The sequence below is a fragment of the Manacus candei genome, unplaced genomic scaffold (assembly GCF_025592945.1).
Source record: "Manacus candei isolate 608988 ecotype Guabito, Panama unplaced genomic scaffold, ASM2559294v1 h1tg000037l, whole genome shotgun sequence".
In the NCBI taxonomy this organism is placed as follows: Eukaryota; Metazoa; Chordata; class Aves; order Passeriformes; family Pipridae; genus Manacus; species Manacus candei.
Genome location: NW_026138085.1, coordinates 15,165,969 through 15,178,684, shown reverse-complemented (window position 1 = coordinate 15,178,684; position 12,716 = coordinate 15,165,969). Strand labels below are relative to the sequence as shown.

Sequence of the window (12,716 nt, the reverse complement as noted above, 5' to 3'; positions counted from 1 at the left end):
TGGGGGAAAACAGAAAAAAACCCAAGTCATTTCCTTGTTTAATTGATTATTTTAATTGTGCACCCAAAAGCATGAAAATGAAAGGGGGAAAAAAAAGAAGAAGAAGAGAGAGCAATTGTGAGTAAAGTTACTTCTGCCAAACTGCTGCCTGGAAGAGGCAGAAAGCCCTTGATTTCACCCAGCTTGTTGATGGTTTTTCACAAATACACACGAGCTCCTCCAGGCTTAATTAGCAATGTTTCTATCAGCAGCATAATAGAATTGCAGAGCATTGCAATAGAACAACTTTTTACAGAACAGCAAGGAAATAATTTCTAGGGAAATTTTGATTTTTAAGCAATCAACTTATCTCTCTCCTCTCTGTGTGGCAAATCTCTAGGAATGTAAAACCCAGGCCAAAAAAAAAAAAAAGGTCCTGCTAACTGGTTAAAATATACAGCAAATATTTCAATTTAGGTTCTTTCCTAGTAATTCTGTCTTTAGAAGTTTCAGACTAGTACAACAAGCTGGAGCATCACATACTGATGTGTGTTCAAATGAATTATGTAGCTGTAATACCAATTCCAGCCTCAAATTTATTACCTTAGAATTTGGTTAAACAGTCCCAAAAGAGCATCCAGAGGATCTTTGTGTCACAGCATTCTCCAGGAACTGGGACTTCAGAAACTCAATATGAAATAATTTCACCTTTCAAACTCAAATTACACTTATGGGACAGGGGTTAAGGTGTAGCTGACTTGACAGAAGGTTAGAAGAGTGATTTCACTGCCTTAAATTAAATTGTGATTGATTTTCATGTTGGTACTTAAGAAACAAGGCAAGTGCCACCACCTGAGTAAACGCTGTAAATTAGAACACAGTTAAGGCCACCACTAATATCATAGCAAAATGGTGATATTAAAGGCTTGATGCAACAGGTAGAAATAACAAACGTAAGACAAGCTCTTACTGACTTAAGAGATCTTTTCAAATTAGGTTTGATGAGTTAATTAAATTCAGCAGCTTATCTAATTAAGCCAGCAGCCAAAAAAAGAAGATAGTTAAACCTGGCTTTGACAAAGTGATAAGGGTAACCTGGCTTTGTGCTTCTGTGTTTTCTATTTTATTAATTCTATCATTTATACATAGCAACATATCAGCCTTCCTTGTTAGACAAAGTTCCCAAAGTACTGTGCAAACATTCAATAATTAACAGCACACTTTAAAATATGATGTTATGAGAGGTGGCTGAACCTCTTTGGACAGTTTTTCCCCTTCAGAACTGAGATGCTCTTGATAATGAATTTTTAAATGAGTTGGTTGAATGACTTTGCCGTAGGTTTGAGGCTGATTCTACTCTGTGGGGGTGTGTCCCAACTTTGCTTTCTGTGCTGTCCTGTTTGCTGAAGGCTGGGAAGAGCTGTCTCAGTTGGCACAGAGCAATGGAATAGTTGCAGGGAACCAAAAGCCCCTCAGGGCTGGGATGAGGGTGTTCTGCAGGAAAGAGATGTCATTACTGAGGGGTTCAGGAGAAGGGCCTGAGGAGCAGAGCTGGGGAATAACCTTTGCTTTAGTGCTGAGACCTTCTGCGGGGTGAAACTTGGATGTTATCTGGCAAAAAGGTTGAAACCTTGGTTCCCCTTTTCCCCCGGTGATCAACCTGGATGTTCTAATTGTGCTGTTAATGGAGATCAGCAAGAACTTCAAATCTTCATTAAAAGGAGACATGAGATCAACCAGCAGATCCTTACCCTGGTGAATGCCCCTTGCAGAAGCAGGGGCACCAAGGATCCTATAAATGTGCTGAGTTAGTACACTAAGATTTAAGGTGTTCTTATGGTTCAGAAGATGATGGTTCATCTGCATCTAAATCTGGTACCTGAGCATTTTGTAAGATAGGGTTTGTAGAGTGAATGTTTTCAAATGTGGGGTGAAGCGAGGTCTGAAATGGAAATGAGAGACAGATTGTACTTTAGGGCTTCAAAGTGCTCCTCTCAAATCAATTCCAGGCTTTAATCTTCCCCACACCAAGATGAATTTCAATAAATAGAAAGCTTGCCTGTTCCCTGAGAGAACAGATGACCAAACAAGAATATCAGCCTCAAAATAACCCCGGGAATGGTGAAGGACACCAAACATAGATAGATATGAAAACAGATGCAGGCTGTGAATGAAATGCCTGCTTGCCACAGGTAATGGGGATGCTTAATTAGCATTAAAAAAACCACAGGGTTGAGAACTCTGCTGAGCTTTAGTACCATTCTCTATGTTCTGGTTGCAAACTTCACAAGCTTATCTCTTAACCAGCACATTTCAGGGAGTTCTCATCACCACTTCCACATCACCTGAGCAACTAGCAATGGTTAGCTCAGATTATTTTTCCTCTTCCTTTAAGGAAAGCAGTTTAGTTTGCATCTAGCAAAGTGATTCTAAAGCAACTGTAAATGGCAGGTTCCCACCTGGCAAACTCCATCAAGGCCCAGCTTTATTCCCAAATCTCCAAATCTCATGTTTTTACTGGTTCTGTAAATTTGCAGAGTCTATGAATGATTTTCCCATTCAAAGTTTTTTGCTCTGATTTTTAAGTAGACACAAGCAGCCATACAATCTACCCAAAATAAAGGCTGTAGAAAGAAAAAATAAAATAAAAATAAAAATAAAATAAAATAAAATGAGATAAAATAAAATAATGTAAAATAAAATAAAACAATAATAAAAATAAAATAAAATAAAATAAAATAAAATAAAATAAAATAAAATAAAATAAAATAAAATAAAATAAAATAAAATAAAATAAAATAAAATAAAATAAAATAAAATAAAATAAAATAAAATACAGTGCCTTCAAGCAATTCTGCAGCCAAGCAGAAGAGCAGCTTACTGCTCTCAGGAGACTGCTCATGTGTTAAGACAAGTCTCAATGATCACTGAACCTGCTGTGTCTTCTGATGATCCCTTTTACAAAGGCATTTGTCTTCTTTGTTCTGGCTTCTGTAGTGCTCCCAGTCAGCACAGAAAATCCTGATCAGCCTGACAGTGAGAACACAGCCACGCAGTGACTCTCCTCATGTCAGTGTACTTCTCTCTTCAAGCATGTTATTGGCTGTATCTTTACCCTAAAAACCAAGTTTAGCAGAGGACTGACAGCCAGGCTTCTCCTGATCCTGGTTTGAAGGTGTATTTTTGGTGGAATTGTGTACCTGCACGTAAAATACTGAATTGGAAGTTGTGACACACGGTGGCAATCTCAAGGAAGCCAAGAACATTTATTTACAAGCAGCATCCAAGCTCTCCTGCTGTACGTGCCAGCACTGTGTTTTTCACACATTTGCCTGTATTCCACACATTTGGAAGCATCCAAGATCCTGGATTCCCTGCACAAAGGAGTGCTGGGACAGTGGTGGGGCTCACTTTGGCACAGGATAGAAGGCTGCAGGGCAAGGTTAGAGAGGCGTAGGAGGAAGAGGAGGAGAATCAGGATGGACTTCAAGATACTTCCAGATACTGGTGACCAGTGAACAGCTGGAGTTGTGTCAGGGTAGGGTTAGTTTGGATATTAGAAAAATATTCTTCTCCCAGGCTGTGTTTGGGCACTGGAAGAGGCTCAGAGCACCTGGTAGAGTTCGAGGAACATTTGGACAACACTCTCAGGCACAGGGTGTGACTCTTGGGAATGGCCAGGAGTTGGACTCGATGATCCTTGTGAGTCCTTTCCGCCTCAGATTATTCTGTGATTCTCTGAGGTTCTTGTTGCACCAAGCTTTCTGAAGATCAGAGCCCTGAGGGCCCTGTGGCTCTGCCAGGAGACGGAGGGGTTGGTGGCCACTGTGTCTTGGGGTGCAAAGGGACAGTCCCCACTTCCCCACTGCCCTGCCAGCCAGGTTCAGCCCCTAAACCAGGCACTTCATGGCCCTCCTGGTCAAAATATGTCTTGAAGAGAACCATCTGCTGCCTGGACAGGCAGTGGGTTGCAAGTGGAGGTCACCAGTTGTACCACAACAAGAAATCCAGGGCTGGAGACACAAACTCCAGCTCAGCCCTTCTGTCAGCCCTGCAAAACCAAACATAGGCAACCACAACAACCCAAACCTTCCTGAGGGCCCCAACGAGCTCCCACATCAGAGAAGCCTGAGGATTATGAGGTTCATAAAACAGATGGATCTTTACAGGAATGAAAACTGCAAATCACACATGAGGGATGCTGGGGCCTCATCCTGACAGGCTGAGCACTGCCAGGCCTCAGGGAGGAAGATGAAGGATACAACTAAAGTACTCCAGAGAGCCAGTCTGCTTCAAATAACATCAAATAACACATGACCAGAATCTGATTTCCAATAGAGGCAGTGAGCAGAGTGGGCTCGGGACAATGCCTGAGAGTGTTACAATATCATTTTTTAAAAACTGGAACGTTAGAAAAGGATTCCAAATTAGTCATTTCCTGCTTCTTCTAACACTGTTGTGCATGTGGAGTTAAAAATGTCTAATTTTTCTGCTTTGAAAAGGCTGATGGTGCTTGTCATTCACTGCCATTTCTCCGAGTACCCTATTATTATCTGTTGATTATGTTCTAAATGAACTCTGTCATGTCTCCACATCTGTTCAAAACCAATCAGATTTTTTTCAGAAAAGAGCTGTTTCGGGTCAGAGGGACGGGGTTTGAGTAAAAAGGTAAGTGAAATAAGAAAAAGTAAGACCAGGAACCTGTCTGGTGTTACTGGATAACATTAAATTTGCTGTGCAAATGAAAGCTGCAGGCACATTGCACAGTCTCTTTTTATGTTTCCTCAAGCTCTTGGCTCTTTGTATTTCATCTACATCACACATATCAAGGAGAGAAATATTGCATTGCTTAGATTAGCATTTTGAGAAGAGGCAGCAGAAAAAAAAATATGGAGAAATAACTCTGTAAACACGAACAGAAAACTCCCCTAAATAAAAATGCTGGTAGAAAGAAAACAAAGCTGAGAGAAAGGGGGGAGGGAGGAAAGAAAGCAAAAATATTATATGCTAGATTTGAAATGAAATTGTTAAATAAACCATTGTGTCAAATATTCAAAATGCTTATAAATATTTACCAATTAGATACCACATGAAATACGCACAAGCCAGTAGAGAAAAGCTGTAGGACAAATTTCCTTCTGGGTATTTACACTGCCTGTGACTGGCCATATGTTTGGGCATGGAAAAAAAAGCACAAGGCCTGTGGGAGGGAAGACGAGGAGAGAAGATGACAGGAAAGGGTCCTGCACTGCTCCTGCTCCTGCAGCCTTGTTATCCTCTGAGATGCACCTCCCAGAGAGCTCTGCCAACTGTGCACTAACTGCTGGCACTTCTGAACAGAGCTGAGTGTGTTTCTATTGTCTCCAGACTAAATGCCTACATGCACAGACTGTGCCAAGGCTGTACAGTTAATTTTCCAGAGAGCACATCCAGTTGGTTTATGTTCTCTTGCTCCTTAAGTGGCAGCACATTAGCGAGTGATTGGAGCTCTGGGGGTGCTGTGTCATACCCAGTGGCCACGTCTCTGAATCTAAAGCCAAGTGCTCATTCCAAACGTTTCTCTGCTCGGGTTGCTCAGCGTGTCTGGAAACAGGGACAGACGCCCCGATTTGTTTGTGGAATGATCCAGACCTTGACTTCTTCATCTCCAGAGAGAATAATAAGCAATCTGTTCATGTGCAAGGGTCTGACGTTTCCAAAGTGTGTCTCTGCTGCTTTCCAAGCCATTTGGCCCCATCCAACTGGAGCCAAGTTAAACGTGGCAGTGGTTTGTTCTCTGGAGTGCCAGGCCTGGCAGAGCAGAGGGGCCTCCAGGCAAAGGGGAGTTCAGATCCCGTCAGGAGACACTGAGAGATGTGTCCAATAAAAGAGCCCAAGGACAAAACAGACCTCTACCTGTGCTTACATTATTTTTGTCCAAAGAAGCCCAGAAAACAATTTTTGTTTGAAAACAATTTGCGATTTGATTGAGGACCAAAAATGATGTGACTTTCCGTGAGCCATGAAAACAACATCCCTTGCATCATTTCAGTGGCAGTTGCACTGACTGATTTACCATAAAACTTTTCTTTTTGGTGGCCCTTTTTTCTCCTCAGCTTCCTAGCTGCAATTCATCTCTTCATATGCACTGCAGAAGCTCATCTCTGAGACATCTCCCTCCACCAAGGGGACAGAGCAGTAAGTGATCAGTCAAACCACTGACTTTGGATGTCACCCCATACCTGGTAAAATATCAATTGACTGGTAGATGTATCAAATCCATAAAGAAGTAGCCGAAATGCTGTTAATGGTTTCACTCAGGGAGTTAGAAAATCCCTTAAAATTTGTTACTGTGCTTTTACAGCATCATTTGCAGGTCCAGGCACGTGTGTAATCCTCAGCAAGAACATTCCAAGAGCTTTAAAGTGAGAACTGTCAAAAGCAGCAGAAAAGACATTTGCACCTCCCTGTTTTATTTCTACTCATTTGTGCTCTGCCTCTAATGAATCTACCAATTCAACCAATAATTTCTTCTGGCAAATTATTGATTTTTGTGATAAATGCATCTCCTCTGGGACCAAAAGTAATGGATAAATTTAGGAAGCTCTTTCTATCAATAAAAACACTGGAAAAGGAAAAATATTTTACTTTGATATCCCCTTGAAACAATTCCTTTAAATGTTGTTGGGTTTTTTTTTTATTTTTTTCCTAAAGTCATTGGATGGATTATTTGGGGATGTAAAGCCAGGAATCCATTAAAATACTCCTAGGAGAAAGTTAAGGACCAAGACTGAAAACAATTCCTCTTTAAACAAGGTTTTAGATTCCTTAGCATAAGAAATTTCAGAATCAGTCCACTCTCAACATTTTGTATCAGTTATACTGATTTTTTTTTACCATTTGAAACTTAAAATAAGTTTTCTTTACCTGTGAAATCTCCATACACTGAAATTATTGGATCAATTGCCTTATCTAAAGTTCTCACCTGAACAGGGTACAATCTTTTTCTTTAATACCTAAGAAGTTGCCAAAAGAACACCTCCATCTCCTCTGCTCCTTCCCCACAATGTCACCTTCAGCCTGACAGGCACCATCCCCAAGCACCTCCAGAGCACAGGAGTGTGCAGAAACATCAGTGCTATTCAGCAGAGAACTAACACCCTATTTTGAGCCTCTGAAGGTATTTAATTAACCTGGAACAGAAATTACGTTGCTTGACAATAATTTTTTTAAATTAGAGTATTTCAAACCTCGAGGTTGGCATGGCAGCTTTTCAGCATGAGATGGCATTTGATGCTCAATGTTCTTTTTTCTGTCACCTCAGCTGGCTTTCAAGCACACATCACAAATAAGCCACATGCTTCTGATTCCTCAGCAAAGTGAAAGGTGGTTTTTGTTTTTCTTGCAGATTTTCCTAAGCTCATTTGAATGTTTATCCTGAAACACCTGTTTTCAGAAGATAAACTATCAAGTCCCTGGATGTCACCTAAACAGGACAGGCTATGCTGAGGTATTGACTAAATGCTTGGCATGCAAAATGTAGGGAATACACACAGTTGGTGAAGGAGAGGGTCTCTCTCCCCATGTACTGTCAACAGCTTCCCTTTCTCAAGTGAAAACCACACATTTCAAAATAATACTTGGCCAATTTGCTTGTTGAAGAAGAGTTTAGGATCTGTTCATGTCAACAGTAAAATCCAGCTCATGATCATCCAGTGCAAGACTCCAAATCCCTCTCCATAATTTTCAAATATCTGCTGGCTCCTTACGTGGGGACAAAACACTGAGAAACAGTTTTTCTTGCTTTTAAAAACAAAAATGCCCCTTGCACTAAGAGAACCTTTATTTCAGCCTTATTTTTATCATCATGCAGAAAGAATCCCTCTCAGCCCAGGAGCATTTCATGAGGGCAGGAGCTGGGGTGAACTTTTTCCTTGACATCTATTCTGTTTTCAACAGAGCATTTCCACATGAGGCAGTGAGCAGCAAATCACAGAATCATAGGATCACTAGGATTGGGAAAGATCTCCAAGACCATTGAGTCCAACCTTTGACCTCATATCCCAAGCCCATCAAACCCTATCACAAAGTGCCATGTCTACTCTTTTCTGAACACAATCAGGGATGGTGACTCCACCACTTTGCTGGGCAGCCTCTGCCAGTGCTTAGTCATTCTTTCAGTGCAGAAATTTTTCCTAATATCCAACCTGAACCTCTCCTGGTGCAAATTGAAGCCTTTTCCCCTTGTCCTGCTGCTTGTTCCCTGGGAGAAGAGGCCGACACTCACCTCACCACAACCTCCTTTCAGGTAGTTCTGTATCTCTGATGTGACAGATGTAGCAAAGCACAAAAGTTACCTTTGGGCCAAGCTCCTCATTCCACATGCCGTCCATGCTTTTACTCCCTGACATTTTCCCAGATTTATTACATTCCTGATCTGTCTGTTACAAGCTCCACTGGGGAGGATTTCCATTTCCTATACAATTTGAGATGGAATAGATAGTTCCCTTGTACTCACTGCATTAGCTGCTCTCCTTCAGTTGTGGGGCTCTTTTCAGCTCAGCTGAAATTTATGTTTACTGAAAATCAGGGGGGAAAAAAATGGATTCAAATTCAAAGCAATTGTTTGCTCAACACAGCTTCATTTTTCCCCTGAGCTGAGCTTCACCTGCAGCTTGCTTAAGGAACACATTTATATGTTCAAAGGTGCTTGTGAGTCCCTTCTCTCATGGGAATTTTGGCTACAAGCAGCACATGCATATCAGGACAAAGACTCCTCCTAAATCCATCCTGCAAGTGAATGCTGCCTTAACTGCAAACCATGATGCAAATTTTATGGATAATTAAAATAACCATATGTTTTCTAGGTCTCAAACAGCCAACTATCACAGTTCTCAATGTCCAGCAAGAACAGCTCCTTATAGAACTAGTCATGAGCATCAGAGTGGATGAAATTCTGGTCCCCAGAGCACATAAGCAGCAACCAGGCACTTTGGAAAAATGTGATCCCAGCTGCAGAGTCCTGGCACGTAATCTTGACCATAAGGAAATTATCCTCTCTCTAAGAAGAGCAGACTTAGAAGTCATGCTGCAGAACTTTCCAGAGCAGAAATATGAATATAAAAAGTACATAATTATATCTCTCTGTTCTGAAACGAGTTCAGATCCTGGAGTTTGGACAGTGAGAATGAAATCAGTTTGACAGTGAGCTATTTCCACGCTGCACTGGTGAAAAATTCCCTGCAACAAATTATATTCCAGAAAACTGACATTTTTTACCATGTAAATGCCAAAAAACCCCATAAATACTGTAACACCTAGCAGCATTTTGTGGCAATATAAAATTGTTTGTATACCACTCCTGTTTATCCACAATTCACTGGATAGTCTGCCTGGACACAGTGAGCATGAGTTCATTATAATTATCTACACCAACAACAATTAACAACACAATGAGTGAGAGATCAAATTACTTCTCATCTGCATCCTCTTTAATGTCAGACTTGAGATCCTCAGAACGTGTTACTTGGTTTACATTCATTAATAGGATATTAATTTCCTGCAGTGCCTTGGAAAAACGTACCTGCCTCCATCCTTCCATCTGCTGATCTGACATTATTATTCTATTGGAGCAATCATCCTGATTATGCTCATTTGTAGTTCCAGTAGGTACTCCCAGAACAGTGAGCAGCACTCTTTGGAAAGCAGTCATCTTGCTCACATAAACCTCCTGGCTCTTCACTGTTCCCAAAACCCCAGTGCTGATACCAGCTGAATGCCTGGGCATTTGGTGTTACTAATTAAACACAAAGCTCACCAATATTGTATTGGACTGATGTTACAGGAGTGAGAGCAGCCTCCTCTGCCTGTTTTCCTCACCAGTGATTGCATTTTGGAGTTCTGACAAGTGTCTTCTTTAAGGTGGACCCTTCTTGGTACCACTCATGGCCAAGGGGGGGAGGAGGGGAATTGTGTTGCTGTGTCACACTGAGAAAATTCTCTCAGGAGAATGGTGGGTGTGCAAGAACAGGCTCAAAGCCAGAGGAGCTCTGTACTCATTGCAGAGGATCCAGTGACTGGGATGGAAAGGGCCAACATGCCTTTCCTTTCAAACAGCTCTGTTGTTTTCTTAGGTGACACATTCCCACTGCTCTCCACTTCCCACTGAGCTGGTGAACCCACACGTTGTCCCACTAATGATTCTGAGGGGATCCCATGTTATTTGATATTTTTATGATCATGTCTGCTGCTCCCCTGAACTGCAATCCTGCTCTGGGGATGTTGTGTTCAGTCAAGCTGGAAGCACCAAGCTGTTAAGTGCTGCAGTTGCAATGTTGTTCATCCTTAACTGAGCAGGACTAAAAATTACTTCCCAGGGAGCTGTAAAAGGCAATAAACATTGCACTGATGGTGGGCAAACTGGCATTGGCAAAAATCTCACTTGCAGCAGCATCACAGGAAACAGAAGTATCCCAGCTGTACTCTCTGGGAGGGTCAAATATTTCCAGGGTTGCATCTGTCTTGCCATCTCCAAATGTCAAAAGTTTCCTCCAATTTTCTTTTTTTCTTTTGAGGGGACCAAAACCCTTAAGGCATTAATTAAACTATTAAATTTTCTTACACTGATGCATTGTCTATGCTTTGATGTGTAAAAGAATCTTCTTTCCCCTCCAGTCTTTCAAAAGAGAGACATGGGCTGGTTCCCCTGGGAAAGCAAAGAGACCATTTTCCTGCAGAAAGTATTTTGGCAATTTTTAAAGAGGTTTTCTTTTTATTTTTTTCTTTTTTTACTGAAGTTGGCTGGAAGATTTTAACAACAATGCCACTCATAAAGTGATTAAATAACCCTGTAGGCAGTGGACATTACCCAGTTTTATGTGACTGCTCAGTGGCTTGTACCAGTGTTGCAACTTGCACGAATAATGATCTTACTTTTTCCAGCTGTGGATTGTAGATGCTGAGTTATACCTTTCACTACAAATCACAGCATCTGCTACTCTTCTTGACTGCAAATAGACACAGACAGATGCTGAAATACCTCCCTACACAGAGATACAAATCTGTTTTTTTCAGGACAGCTCCAGGCCATCCCAGCTTTGGCATCGGTTCTGCACCCCCCTGAAAAGCTTTGGAGATTTTCTTCCCCTGCAACATTTGAAAACCATTTTGCTTGGGCAACGTGCCAGGCAGAAGAGGATTTAATCACACCACCCAAAAAAAAAGCACTTACAACAACAGCTCTCAAAACATAAAGGATATTTCTTAATGTATAAATATTTAAAGAGAACAATAAAATAGTCACAGATTTGGTGGGTTTTAAAACCAGAAGGATTTTCTATGTCCTTTTTCCACAGTCTCAGCTGTATATCCATGCAAAACACTGCAATTAATTAATTTAGCTCTCAAGACAAAGTCAGTGCAGCATCTATTATTAGTGAATTTGTATCTGAAAAAGAACAGCGTAGAGAATGAGTTCCTTAAGCACAGAATGAGTCCCACTCACTGAGCCAAACACCAGTTTCACTACAAGGTTTAAATATATTCTCCTTCTCCCAGGCTATTTCCATTATCGCTTTTCATTTCCTCTCTTATTTTAATACCTAATTTGTTGCAACAAGAAGTTAACCTTCTAACAATAGGAAATTTGTTTTCCTGTTTTACTGGGACTTGATTCTTCCCTGTGTTATGAGCTGGGTAATTGGTTGTACCTGTTTATGCATTTGCTTTGCACAAGTGAAAATTGAAAAAAAAAAAGAAACATAGGTTCTAAATGCACATGTTTTCAAGGCAGTGGGAGAAAATTGGCTTGTAGGTGGGAGGGGAAAAAAAAAAAGATCAGGGTTTTTTTAACACCAAACCACATCCTTGACTCCATCAATAAGAAAAAATAATGTTCTCACTAAAGACTGACCTGGAAAAGTTCATATCCAAAACACTATCACTTGAGACTAGTGATTGTTCATATACTCACAGGTATTTATAATGGTGATGCTTCGTTTTCCAAACAGGTGCTAGGTAAGTTGATGGTTGTGCAGGAGAAAATAAAAACAGTAGTAGTAAAAGGCAATGAACATATTCTACCTATCAGACCAAATTTCTTAAGTTCCCTTCTGTCTTCTCCTCCTCAAACTCAGCTAAGTGAAACAAGGAGAAGAAGTTACATGAATCAAAAGACACCTTTTTAAAAAATAAAAAAAAACCTGTCTGGAAGAAAAAAATAGAGAAGAACAGAAATTCTTGAAAATTAAATGGAAATCTAAACAAAGGCCATATAAGCCCACTAAAGCCTCAAAAAGCAGCTTGTTGAACAAATAAATATGAGTCACAGAAGTATTCCCAAATATATCAGAAGCAAAATGTCTGCCAGAGAGCATGTTGAGGCCAGACATTCTGAAGGGATTAAAGGATCACCCAAGGAAGAATGGGGCAGAGCAGGAAAATTAAGTGATTGATTCACAGGAGTGTCCATGGGGCTAATTAGGGAGGTTCCCACAACAACTTCTGGGTTTAATGGGAGATGAGCTGCAGGCACTGTCTCCCACCAGTCAGTCCTGAGAGCAAACAAATCTGAGAGTCTGTTCAGTCTGGGAGAGTTTCTAAGTGCAGAGTTCTAAGCAGAGTTTTTAAGTGCAGAATTCTAAGCAGAGGTTTTTAAGTGCAGCCCTGCTGGTGGTTTCCAAGAAATTTTCTCTTTCCAAGTCCACTGCCATCCTCCATTCTCACAAAGTATTTTCCCTTTCTGCTATTTTGCTTCTCAA

At 40.9% G+C, this 12,716-nt stretch overlaps 1 protein-coding gene across 1 annotated transcript in view; it reads right to left on the bottom strand.

The window, feature by feature from the left end:
• The window catches only part of TRPC7 (transient receptor potential cation channel subfamily C member 7), a 70,395-nt gene that overhangs the window by 43,730 nt on the left and 13,949 nt on the right, over positions 1-12,716 (bottom strand). The window lies entirely within an intron of this gene.